The sequence below is a fragment of the Thunnus maccoyii genome, chromosome 17 (genome assembly GCF_910596095.1).
Source record: "Thunnus maccoyii chromosome 17, fThuMac1.1, whole genome shotgun sequence".
Taxonomy (NCBI): domain Eukaryota; kingdom Metazoa; phylum Chordata; class Actinopteri; order Scombriformes; family Scombridae; genus Thunnus; species Thunnus maccoyii.
Genome location: NC_056549.1, coordinates 24,374,129 through 24,387,632, shown reverse-complemented (window position 1 = coordinate 24,387,632; position 13,504 = coordinate 24,374,129). Strand labels below are relative to the sequence as shown.

The following is a 13,504-nucleotide window of genomic DNA, read 5'->3' as shown; positions in this document are numbered from 1 at the left end:
TTCCACATGGACATGACAAGGTTTTGACCACTGTGGGTCTTCTTCAGGATGTTGTCATGGCCATGCGTGGGTACTTTTTTGGTTTTTGTATACTAAATTAATGCAGAAAAACACCAAAAAAAACCAGGAGAAAACTGATGTATTAAAAAATACTTACTGTTACATTTTTGGTGAGATATATGTGCAATTTATTGTGATTTAAATTTTAGATCATACTAAAATATGTTAAATAAATAATAAATATTGTAATTTGGTTGAAGTCACCCATAAAAACATGATGACATGTCTCTTGATTTTAATTTTGACATTATGTAAAAGATGCGCCACATGAGTCTGGACTGGAAACATCTTTATTATCTTTATAGCATAGCCTTGCATCCGTCAGTTTCAGAGTCACAGAGAGCTGTGAGGTGAATGCATCACTCTGCAGAGCTCCTATGTATCTGCAGTGCAAATTGATTTTTTGTGTCACCACCACTCACTGGCAGTGTGTGTGTGTGTGTGTGTGTGTGTGTGGTGCATGTAGAAGAACTAACAAACATATTAGGGTCAATCGATAAAAGGGAGAGCCTCCAGGGCTCGGGATGAAGAGAAGCAGCAATCCTCTCTGACCTCTTCTCCTCCTTCACTTCTTCTTCTTTAGCCCAAGACTTGTGACCTTTTGCCCAAACTGTGAAATGTCAGGGGATGCTTGTAATGTCACGACAGCTCATTGGGCAAGGATGGGGCGTTGTTATGGAGACCGCATCGCATCCACAAGTTTTGTTAGACTTTTCTCAGTGAGAAAACACCAGACATCATTGTCTTACACTATAACTGTTTTATGCTAAAAACAATTTAAAAACAGACTCTCTAACAGCTTTACTTGGAGTTTAGTTTACAGCTTGGCTCTACTCACTTGGAGTAAGTAGAGCCAAGGTTTTCCCATGACACGGATCTTGAGCTGTAATCCCCACTGACTTGATTTAGCACCATTTCTAAGGCCTGTTGGCTGCTCTGGTCCTTTTTAAAAAAGCACCAAGCTGGTCACAGCTTATCTCAAATTGAACTTCTTATTATGTTCTGTCAAATAAAGAGGAATCCTATTTGACCACTGGAACAAGATGACACGTAATAGGCTGAAGAGATGAATTCTCTCTGTGAGGATTCATCGCACCATCCTCTCAGTATGTCTTTTTTTTTTATCATGCACTGTGGAGATGATATAACTCATATAACTGATAAGAGCAGTCTGTTGTGTTCCCTCGGAAAAATGAAATAAAATGTGCTGGAATGGAAGTTGTATATTGTTCAGGAAGGAATATGATTATTGTATGTGTGTGACTCTGCTGTCCTCTGTCACATCACTTCTGCTTTTATGTGCCTTTTGCTTTGTCTCTATTATTTTTCTTCTCCTTTACAAGTAGGATATTATTGTTTGTTTGATTGTTTCTTTGTCGGTTCGCCTCTTTCTTTTCTGTCCTTCCGGATGTGTGTGTGTGTTTATCCTACCATGCCACAAAAAGAGATTTATTTTTTTCTTCTCAACAGGATTAGAGACATTATTGTGTGCGTATGTGCCTCAGTGGTGTGTGCAGGAGACACACAGACAGAAGGAACGTCATGACTCCAAATTACACTATAGGACCAAAAGTACTTTTTGTGTATTTTTGGGCTGCAGCTGTTTTTTATGGTTTTGCTGGGCCCCTTCATTCAAGTACAGGAGAATCTTGATTCTGAAGCATACAATATCCAAAAATCCGACAAAATCCAACTTTGTGACAACAGTCTTGGGAAGGCCCTTTCCTGTTTCAACATGACAATGCTTCCATTCACATAACCAGATCCATAAATTAAAGTTTTTTCTAGTTCGATGTGGAAGAACTTGACTGCTGACTGATGTTTGACAAAGTAATCTTAATCTAAGGTCCATTCACCAGTCAGTCACCTGATTAAAAGGAGGTGGTATGTTGGGGAAAAGGGTTGGTGATAAGTCCTCTCTCTTTAAAGACTGGCTCTGGTGTTGGATGTGAAATGGCCTTCTTGATTTTTCTCCAGCCCTCCATTGATTCCTGGTCAAAGACTTTGACCCCTTCCCAGTCAATCATGTGACTGGTTTTGGTCTTGTATTTTCAGTGTTGAGGGGTCCTTGCCGTTTCACCAATGTAGTGGTCCCCACAGCTGTTGCATGTGATGACGTTTGTCCCTTTGACAACCTATGACTTGGAAGGCAGGCCCGACATCTGTACCCAACATCACTAACGCTGTTGTTGCTGAATGTGAACAAACCTGTGGTCAGTTTCCAAAGTCTTGTGGAAAACCTTCTCATAAAAGATTAATGTACAGATGTTCACATACCATTGGCCACTTTGTATTTCAAAAATCAGTGAATGGAGCAAGTGGCAACTACTTGAAGCTGAAGCCAATGTGGATGTAATGTGTAATGCCATCGCAGACCACTAGAAGCTGGCTCCAACTGACTCCCATTCAAAAAGTGTCAACTCCTCTAGAACTTTTCAACTCTCTCTACTAAGTCAATCATTTTTTTTCAACAAGTCATTGTGATCTCAATCACTAAATTCAGGGCCTCTAATAACTGTGGTGGTCATTTTGGAAATTATTGCTCTGTTAATAAGATTTGAAGACTTATAGTAGCTTTGATGTCTGCCATGTGGGTGTTGATTGACAGCTGTGATTGACAGTTGGCTCATCTGCTGCTCTCCCCGGCTCCAGGACTCGCACCGAGTCAGACTGTTGGTACAATATTTCAGTAAGTTTAATGTTTCTTGATTACGATATCTGCCCTGTTAGCACAATATAGCTAAAGTAGCTAATGTTAGCCCAAGGTCTGAGGTAGCGGGGCATGTTTCCAGAGTGTGAAAGACAACACCCCACACTCCTTATTTGAAAGGTCTTGGCTCCAAAGGGAAGAGATGCTGCCGACCATAAGCTGCAATTCTGGGCTTCAAATGGGCTCCAATGCAAACCAATGAGTGATGTCACAAATCACAACGTCCATCTTTATATACAGTCTAAAGAATGGAGTGAAATTAGGAAATCTACCAAACATAGATATTACTGTATGTAGTTAAGAAAGATATTCAAATCTTTATTCATATTATCTTCAATATTTATTACATACTGTATACATAACATACAATATATTGTAACATTTTCCACCATGTAAGCCCACTTCACTGAAAAATAGCCTTACTAAGTAAAAAAAGAAGATTGTCATGTCATTTTCTATCCTGCAGGGAAAGCATTTGGTTAAGTAGAATTCGGGACACCAAATGGTCCAGATGAAATTCATCCATTCTGTCCATTACTGCCCATTTTCTATTGATATGTGTCAGAGAAAATGCATGGGGCCCTGTTTCAGTCAACTTCGAGATGACAGATTTATCAGGTGAATATTCACTCAGATAAATGAATTCCCTTACAGCTTCCTCATAATATATTTTCAGCATTAATGACTTGTGATGAAAGCTGTAAATCCATGTTAAAATGAAGCAGCCATCTTGAGATTTTGGCATTTCAATTATCCACAACACCCTGCGCAGTACAGTCTGTCATTCTGTCAAGTTTAATGTTTTAATATTCTGTTTTAAAAGCCTGCTCACACAAACACACACACAATACAGTGTACATAGTGTACATAGGCATTTAGTGCAAACACACACACACACAAGTTTTGATTTATAGTCTGAGCTATGCTTCAGTGACTAACCCGAGTAAATTATTTATGTGATGCCAAATGAATGACGTTCTCATACATTTTCAAGTGAGTCTGTGAAGAGGGATAATTTAGGAGGTAATCCATTTGAGAAGCAAGCAGGCATTCAGGAAAGCATGCATCATGACATTGATGTTGACTGTAATATCTAATTATCTTGATCAACATGACACTGCTTACATTTCACATTATTTTAGTATATAGTATATTGAAATCATACATTTAGTATTTTGTTTTCTTTCTCTCATGCTCTAATGCTCCTGTTTTACACAATATCCATACATGCTTTCATTTTCTATATATTTTTTATACTTTTCATTAATCAAATGTGCTGTAGCTTTCGGATGTTTTGTGTTTAAATACAGATTATTGATTTATTCTATCTGTAATGTATCCTGTTATTTGCTATTTACCCTTAAGCACTGGTGGATTCAGGCTGTCTCAGGGACAGGGGCTAAAAATATAAAGGGCACCTGATACATTCCATGGGCACCCATTTCACAATGTTTTTCTCCCATACAGTGCACTTTTTTCATTGAAAGGAGACCCAGTTCTGCACTTCAGTATGTTAGACTTAGGGGAACCCTAAATTATACTTATTACCTTTTTTTCTTCTTTTTTTTTGTGCACTAGAAGGGCACCCATACAGAACCTCCAGGTCACCCCATTACAACACCCATGAGGGCATTTCATTGTCCTTGGGGGCACCAGTGGTGGCAACTGCCCCCCAATGCTCCTTTTCCTTTCATTTTTTTTAGAAGTAAGCCTAATTAATAAAAAGGGAAAATACTGGTTCATTACAAATTCTTTTTATTGGGAATGATTACAATGTACTGACCAAAGTAACTATCAAATCTAGGAAAACAGTGAAATCACTAAATCAAAGTCTGAAGTGGCAAGAAACACAAGTGGTCAGGTGAGACATCAAGTTAAGTCAAGTCAAAAACCTTTAACATTATAATCCTTAAATTAGTATATCAAATTCCATTCGTGACAGCCATTTAATGTATTTGCCTTCTGTAATTGCATCTCGACATAGTAGTTTTTACTCTTACCGGCGAAGTCTGCCAGTAGCACATACCCACAAATAAGGGAGTCATAGGAAACAATGCATGCACATATTGGCTGCATGGATGTATTAAAAGAACTCGATATGGGCCTTCAAGATGGCAACTATTCATGAATAAAAATTGCTCGCTCAGCACTTAAGCCAATAAAGGTTTCTTGCTTCCTCGTTGGCTTTTGTGCTGAGCATTCCATCGCACATGTGCATTTGTGCTTGATACAGGTGTCATATTGAACAAACCTCTGCAATCTATGTTTTTAAAATGCACATGCCATTATCACCAACAACTACAGGTGTCACCCAATCAACCAGGACTAAATTCTTAAGGATTATATCTTTTACAGGGTAAAAAGAAAGGGAGAAACACCAGAGATCTCTCCTTCAGGATGAACAGTTTATTTGAAACTTGAACATTGTCTAACTGCTCATGTTTCTTGCTCCATCTGAAGTTTTAGCAATGTTCTAAGCAATAAATTTAGTCTGAATCTATACAGATAAGAATGATGGTCAAACCTACGAAAATGAGACCCAAGTTGTATGAAACCATTAATTCCCTTTGAGTTACATATGGTAGAATACATTTAGGCCAATTAGACTACCTTAACTTGGACTGGTTCCAGTGGCATTCAATGCAGCTTGGTCTTCTGGCACAAAACATGTAGGAAACCCAGGCTTGTTTGTTACTGATTGCATGTGCAGAAAAACTCTAAATTTATTTACATAAATGCATGCATCGCATATTGTTACCTTTGATATAATTCATACTGCAAATGCAATTAACATTAGAAAAGAAGAATAATTATTGATCAGAACAAAGCAAATAGCTTCAGTGCCAGAGGAGGTGTGCATAAGAAATGAGCATAAACACAATAAATCTCCACCCTCAGTCCCTCAAACTATAAATTACTTTTAAAAACAAATGAGCACCGGGTCTGGTGCAGAAAGTCCCATTTAACTCAAATTCATAATAATTGGCTTTCTTTTCATGTTCTCTCTAATTTCCCATCTTTCTCTCTAGCATCTAACTTTACAGTGTGTTACAAAAATTAATGTTCACTTCTGCTTTCTGATACTTAATACTTTTTTTAACTATCATACAATAAATACCACCAATTATTCTGTTCACCTCAGCTTTTAGACGGTGAATACCAGAAACGTGGGGTTTATGCAGCATTCAGGTTATCCTCAACAGTAAAATAAAGGCTTTCTTACAAAGAGGAAACCAAAGACAGTGGCACAGTAAAATTCATCGTAGGTCTTCACAAAATAGGTGGTGGTGATGTAGTGAGTACTTGTGGCTCATGCAGTGGCTACCATTGGAGGCAGATTTCATTTGTGGCGAAGCTGATAAGTGTAAAGCTCTATTTGCATTACATCTCACTCAACAGATCAGAATTATATAACATTAGAGCCAGCCTACTCAACTGGAGGCCTGCAGTCCACATCCGGTCCAGAGGCAACCTCTGAGTGGCCCAGCGAGCTTGAATTAAATAGGCTATTTTAATTGCAATTTTAATATTTTTTTAATTGTAATATTATTTTATAAGAATATATATTTGTTAATAGTAATGTTATTGTGTAGCCTAAATAATTACAGCACTGCGCCGTGATCTAAAATCCGTGATCTGTCAGGAAACAAAACCAGCATGACAAACGCGTGTCGTGCATGTGCAAGCGGGTCTGCCATCTTGGACAGCTAGGTACGGCAACACCACTTGGACAAACCACATACACCCGCCCAACTCAATTGTACCCTGTCAATGTACATCCACAAAAAGTGCTTGTTTTTGCCACTGACAGGCTCAGATTGTTATTATAAGTGTCTGACAACGTTATGGAAAGGATCTCTACAGAGAAATCAAACTTTTTTCTTTACCTTTCACTTGATCCAGTCTGCTTGTTATTGTGTCTCACGAAGTCTCGCTTGGTGAGACACAATAACAAACAGACCGGATCAAGCGAAGAGAGAGGGAGAAGGAGGAGGTGTCATTTTAAGGATTTTGACAAGATAATTGAACTTTTTTGTGGAAAAACTATATTAGACAAAAATTATTATTCAAAGAAACTATTTTATATACATCTTAAAACATGTCCAGAGGGGATCTTTAATTTTTACTGCTTGAGAAGACTATATAATTGTTCAAAAGGATATGTTCACGCACACACTGCCCTGCAAATAGAGCAGTACATGTGCTTCTTCAGTGACACTCTTGATACCAATTTCTTTCCGCACAAATGATTTCACGGTAACCAAAATACCAAATGGGCACAGAGAAGAAAAGAACCAAGTGTGTGTGCCTTGAAAATGCAGTTTAGCTGGTGATGCCCCACCATCTGCCATCATGAGAATAGATCTTGTGTTTACTGTTTGACTTGTTTGGAGTGGTTAAGATGAAATTTTCCTGATCAGAGGTTCACCATTAATCACATGCAGTCAGAGAAACATTTGAGCTGTTGTGATGGTTATTCTCACAAGACTTAAAAGGCAGCAGGAGCCCATCCTGGCTTTGCTCTCTCTCCTTCTCTTTTTTTACTCCATTGCTTTCAATACAGAGAAGATAAATCAAGTGCTATGAGTCCATTGATGTGAGGGGAAATAGATGGGTCATTTGTTGACAAAACCCATTTTCCCACTTCCAGGTAAAAAAAAAAAAAAGTACACTGTGTTGTTTTATTTCTTTTTTCTTTTTTTGGCTGTAGCTGGAGGTTTGCCACCCTATCCACCTTCCTTCCTGCATCACTCGTTTGTCTTGACAAATGGGTGAGTTTGGGAGCAGACAGTCATAGTGATTGGACCAGTGCACATACACACACATATCCACACATTTACGCTCAGTCTGGCCTTGTCTGCTAGAGGCACAAGCTGTATAGGTGGTGAACAGGTGCGCTCTGATAATAAACTCAGCAGGAGCACCAAATCTGCTTTTATTTTTTAGTCTCTATTATCCATTTCCCTGTCTTTCTTCCTTTTTCTTTCCCTCTGTTTACTGCCAAACAGGTAAATTAGTTAAGCCAAACAATTTGCATCAAATACCATTTTAACTGTAGAAATTCCAAACCTGCTGACAGAAAATCAACAATGACACGGTTTACATGTATGGAGAATTAGCTGAGATGGACTGACATCAATCTGATTAGATTAAACTTTATGATTTCACTGTAGAATGTAGGAAGTTCGAGTTACGGTTAGAGAGACATCAAAACATTTGCATCAATCATTGTCAACACATCTGTATGAATAAGCCATACACAATTAGTCTTATCCTCCTCCCTCTGCCCTGAGGTGTTTTTTTTTTTTTATCCGTACATATCCGTTCTCACCTAGAGGGATGGTTTGACTCAATGTGTGTTTGGTTACGCCACATTGATCACAGCTGAAATGAAGAGTCTCTGGAGGGAAAAGCTGCAGGCTGTTGGATGTCTCTCTTTCCGCTGCAATTCGATTGCTAAGAAACTTCATGGCAGAAATCCACTGTGAATGCAGCAGGAAACATTGAATCACAATGAGGATTTGAACCATGAAGGAATAAAATGATTTTGAGTGTAAATTTGCTGAATGGTCATAAGAATAGTAGCATGGGTATTGAACTCATGCATAAAATGGTAAGAAAAAAAAAAAGTACTGTCAGTTTCTTACATCTTACATCTATCTTATACCCTTGATAAAGTAGAATCCTTTTGTAAAGAAAATGTTCCTTTTTCCTGATTTCACCCTTTACTGTGGCATTAAAAAGACTGTAACGTTGAAAGATATCTACTTGATTTGACTAATTTGGATGGCTGAAGCTCCATATTAGCTTCAGATAAACTTTAAAATAATAAGGAGGACTGTGGATTTTGGCCCCCATCACTTACATTGTAAGTGCATTATGAAGGGATCTTCTAATGGTCAATATGAACAGGAGGAATGATCATGGCAAGAAAAATCTATTTCAATGTTCATTTAGGCTCCTGACTATTGTTTTAAGACAGAAAAAATGTGAATCTGTCCCTTAAGCTGAGCTAATCTTCTCATGGCTTTAGCTCCATTAACACACACACGGGAGTAGTATCGTCCCTTCTGTCTCTCAGCAAGAAAGTGAATTATATTTTCACAAATGTCAAACTATCCCTTTAAGAGAAACAAGTTCTCAATTTGTCACAGACACAATTTCACCTCCAAGATTTTCTCAACCTGTCTTGGGATTTATACATTCTCTAACATTATTAACCTATAGTTTTAATATGTCTCAATATTAATATGTTGATCTCCCCCACAGTTAGGTCCAGTCACCTCTAGAGCCCTCTTCTTGGAGCTGAAATGTAGTGTCTTGTCAAGACCTCTACAGCAGAACAGAGCTGAAACTTTTTAAACTCACTGCACCACCTACACGTTCTGCATCTTGACTGTACAAGGGTAGCAAATAAATATATGCGTTTCAAAGCAGTCATTTGTCAGGTGCCATGTTTCACATTTTGTAGCTCTACAGTTGGTTACCTACAGGCTGTGGCAGGTTAGAGTGATTTTACAAGCAAGCACAGACTCAGAGAAAATTTAATAAATGTGATGTGGTGTTTGGTTGCTCTCAAGTGACAGTTTCACTCTTATTGCAAAATGCTTGCACGCACAGGCAATCTTACACACATGCGGAAAGATGTGTGGACGTATGCACAAATGTGAGCTTAACACACATTTATTGTTTAAATGCACACATACATATGCACACAGTGGAGACTGTGAGCTATACAGCTGGGTATGATGTTGAAAATGCATTTCAGGTGTCAACAGAGCAGAGGGAAATCAATGTGTCATGTTATTACTCACATGTAACCATTCAAATACTTTTATGTAGTTGCTTTTTGGAAAATGTTCTCACAGGGGAATGGTGCCATACAATAGCATCACCACTTCATTTCAAAGAGTAACTGCACCTGAAAAAGTAATTAATAAGTCTTCACTGTGCAACAGCATGCAAAAACATAAATGAGGCTCTCATTTATACATACAACCGATACACAGTGATTTGAATCACAACATCAATTTTTTTTTTTTGCCTTATTGGGCTATGTAAACTATAAATTGGATAGCCTCATATTGTTAACAAAAGTCAGAAAAACTCAAAGAAAAAAATCATAGAAAATAACCACAAAAGCAGGGTGAGACCAAGTCCATATTTAAATCTCCAGGGGTAAGGATTTTCAAATGATCAATACAAAAATCATAGTTACCCATAATTTATGTTAGCTGTGTGTCTTTTTAGCTAACGTTGAATTAACAGTAACTTAACCCTTATAATGCTACATTCACTCATTGTGCCCTGTTTTGGATTATTATTATAATTATTATTATTATTAGTTGACAGGATTACTAGTAGTTTAATCCCTCAAATGCTAGCTTTGTGTCATGCTAGCTGCATGTTAGCTGGCATTTTACAGTAAAGCCCCACCAATTTTATGGTAACATTGGATTGCTGGTAGCTTAGCCCCGCTAATGATGTTAGCTTTATGCCATGTTAGTTAGCTGACATTTCTGGTTGTGTGCTTTAGTTGTAATTCGAGTCAAAGATATTGGGACTTTCTGATGGCTACAATAACTCCCAGTAGGCAAAAAGACCACGAACATGTCAATAAACCTGTTGTGGCATAATGGCCACCATTGCTGACTGTTAAAGGAAATCCAGTATCACTAATAAAATTGTTTTATCCAATTTAAGAGGAGTTACTGTGTGTCTGTATCTGATTTTACTTGCTAAGAATCCAATACAAATATGTAACTCCATAGAAAATTAGTTATTTAGGCTTTATTTCCATTTAAATGTTGTGCCAAGGCTGGCAATAATGTGTGGCACTCCCATGTTGGTTTTTCCATTTTTCCGCCCACATGGTGTGAATTTAGTATTAGCCCTGTCATTGTGTAATCTTTCTTGATGTGTAATCTTGATCTGCCAGCAGCACCAATCCACTAGCTGCTTGTCCTGTTAGCTGACATTTGCAAACTAGCCAAGAATGTGAATAAATCTCTCTCTAATCCTTGTTATCACCAGCAGTTCAGCCCATGAGAGGAAGACACCGACTAATGTTTTAAAGTAAGCTGGATGCCAACAGCCAATTTTCAAGTTGTAACAGCAACATAATGTGACAAATTACTGCTCCCAGAAGTAGAACTGATACTGTTTGGAAGCAGGCGCACCGGCTCTGGTGTGGAGTGAAGTGAGCAGCAGATTCCTGGCATTGCCTTCTTGACTTTCACATCCCCTTTGAACTCACAGTGAACTTCTCGCTTTTTCCTCCTCTTCTCGTGGCCTGACGCTAACTCATTTTTCTTTCAGAAACTTTTGATCTTTCTCTCCCTGGTGCAGCCATGAATAAATCACAAGAAAGTGACAAAGAGGCTGCAGTGGCCAAGAGACACTGAAGGACTGAGGGGGAGGAGGAGGAGGCTCTCAGCTGACTTTCAACTGGCCTGTTGCAAGCGTGGGAAGAATGGCTGCCATTGGTACAACACACAGCTGTACAGTTGGCCTGGCGGATGGTGGATAAAACATCATGGCTGTGCTAGTTTGTGGATTTATGTCTTATGTTTATTTGTGAAAGAAACTAGGAATTGCCTTCATGTGGTAAATTGAGTCAGTTTAATTGTTCTTGTGGTGGTGACATATTGTCAACAGTCTCTAGCTGTGTTTTAGCTCACTTTCCCGGTATCTGCATGTTTCTTAGTCTCTATTATGGGAATAAGAAATTGCTGTGATGAATTGAAGTTGAGCAACACATACACAAATATCTTAAGTGTCCAGTTCAAGTGTCTTATTCCAACTATAAAAAAATCCGCTAGAATGAAATATTGTTTCTTCGGGGCCAAGGTATAAAAAGAGAACATAAAATACAGTGGTGCTTGAAAGTTTGTGAACCCTTCAGAATTTGCAAGTCTTAAAACTTGATAAAGAGACATCAGTTAAACAAATGAGACAAAAAATGATCCAGTGTTACATATTTGTGTGTTGCAAAAATATGTGAACCTCTAGGATTATCAATTAATTTTAAGGGGAAATTAAAGTCAGGATGTCTTAATCTAATGGGATGACAATCAGGTCTGAGTCTGGGAGGCCCTGTTGTAACTCAAGAAGAGTAATGTGTGAGCTTCACAACACAGGTTTGTGGAAGTGTGTCATGGCTCAGATAAAGGAGATTTCTGAGCACCTTAGAAGAAGAGTTGTTGATGCTCACTAGGCTTGAAAGGTTACGAAACCATTGAAGAGTTTGGACTCCACCAACCGACTGTCAGGCAGATTGTGTACAAATTGAAGACCTAGAACACCATTGTTACTTTCCCCAGGAGGGGTCCACCAACAAAGATCACACCAAGAGCAATGCGTGTAATAGTCCAGGAGGTCACAAGGGACCCCAGGGTAACATCTAGGAAACTAAAGGCCTGTCTTGCAGTGGCTAATGTCAATGTTCATGAGTCCACCATCAAGAGAACATTGAACATTGCATGGCAGAGTTTCAAGGAGAAGGCCGCTACTCCCCAAACATCACTGCCCGTCTACGGTTTGCTCAAGACCACGTGGATAAGCCAAAAGGGGATTGGAAAAATGTGGACAGATGACACCAAAATTGAACTTATTGGCTTGAATGAGAGGTGCTATGTTTGATAATGAGCAAACGCTGCATTCCAGCATAAGAACCTTGTCCCATCTGTGAAACATGGTAATGGCAGTATCACAATTTGGATCTCCTTTGCTGCCTTTGGACCAGGACGGCTTGCAATGATTGATGGAACTATGAATTCTGAGTTGTACTAGCAAATTCTACAGGAAAACGTCAAGGTATCCGGCCGTGAACTGAAGGTTAATAGAAAGTGGGTCATGCAGCAATGACCCTAAACACACAAGTCATTCTACCAAAGAATGGTTAAAGAAGAAAGTTAAAGTGGAAGTCCTGACCTTAATCCAATAGAAATGTGGAAGGACCTGAAGCAGGCAGTTCATGCAAGGAAGCCCACCAGCATCCCTGAGTAGAGACTGTCTGTAAGGAGGAATGGGCTAAAATTCCTCCAAGCTGATGTGCAGGGCTGATAAACTTTTGGTTGAAGTTATTGCTGCAAAAGGGAGTCACACCAGTTACTGGAAGCAAGGTTCACATACTTTTGCCTCACACAAATATGTAAAATTAGCTAATTTTCCACAATAAATACATGCATAAGTTTAATGTTTTTGTCTCATTTGTTGAATCAGGTTCCCTTTATCTAGTTTTAGGACTTGTATGAAAATCTGCTCACATTTTGGGTCATATTTATGCAGAAATAGAGCAAATTCTAAAGCTGAGTTTCAATGTGCATCCTTGACTTTGGATACAGTTGACAAAACAATCTCAACTCAGGAACCATTTAATAGCTTTTCTGTAACTTTTGATCAATCTGTTGATTGTCATTGACAGATTCAATTTTTTCTGAACACTTTAAGGACTTTTCATCTATGTTGGCTTTAAAGTTTTAAAGTGCATTCTTGACCTTAGATACAGTTAACAAAAGAATCTCACTTCAGGGTCCATTTATTATTTGTTCTGGAGCTTTTGATCATACTACATCATCTACTCTATCTTTGTCAACTGCTGTTTCCTAGGTCAAAAATGAACTTAGAAACTCAACTATAAAATTGTTTCACTGTATGGTTGAAAATGTTATTCGTAAAGGCTCATTTTACAAAATGAATGACTTTTTAATCATTTTGTAATCATAGAAACTG

The 13,504-nt window shown here is 38.4% G+C and overlaps 1 long non-coding RNA gene across 1 annotated transcript; it reads left to right on the top strand.

Moving 5' to 3' along the window:
- The first annotated feature begins 9,368 nt into the window (after nt 1–9,368).
- On the top strand, nt 9,369–11,546 carry LOC121882671. The gene is made up of 2 exons (XR_006092144.1): nt 9,369–10,846; nt 11,090–11,546. It is a non-coding gene; the product is annotated as an uncharacterized LOC121882671 (long non-coding RNA).
- Nucleotides 11,547–13,504: the final 1,958 nt, after the last annotated feature.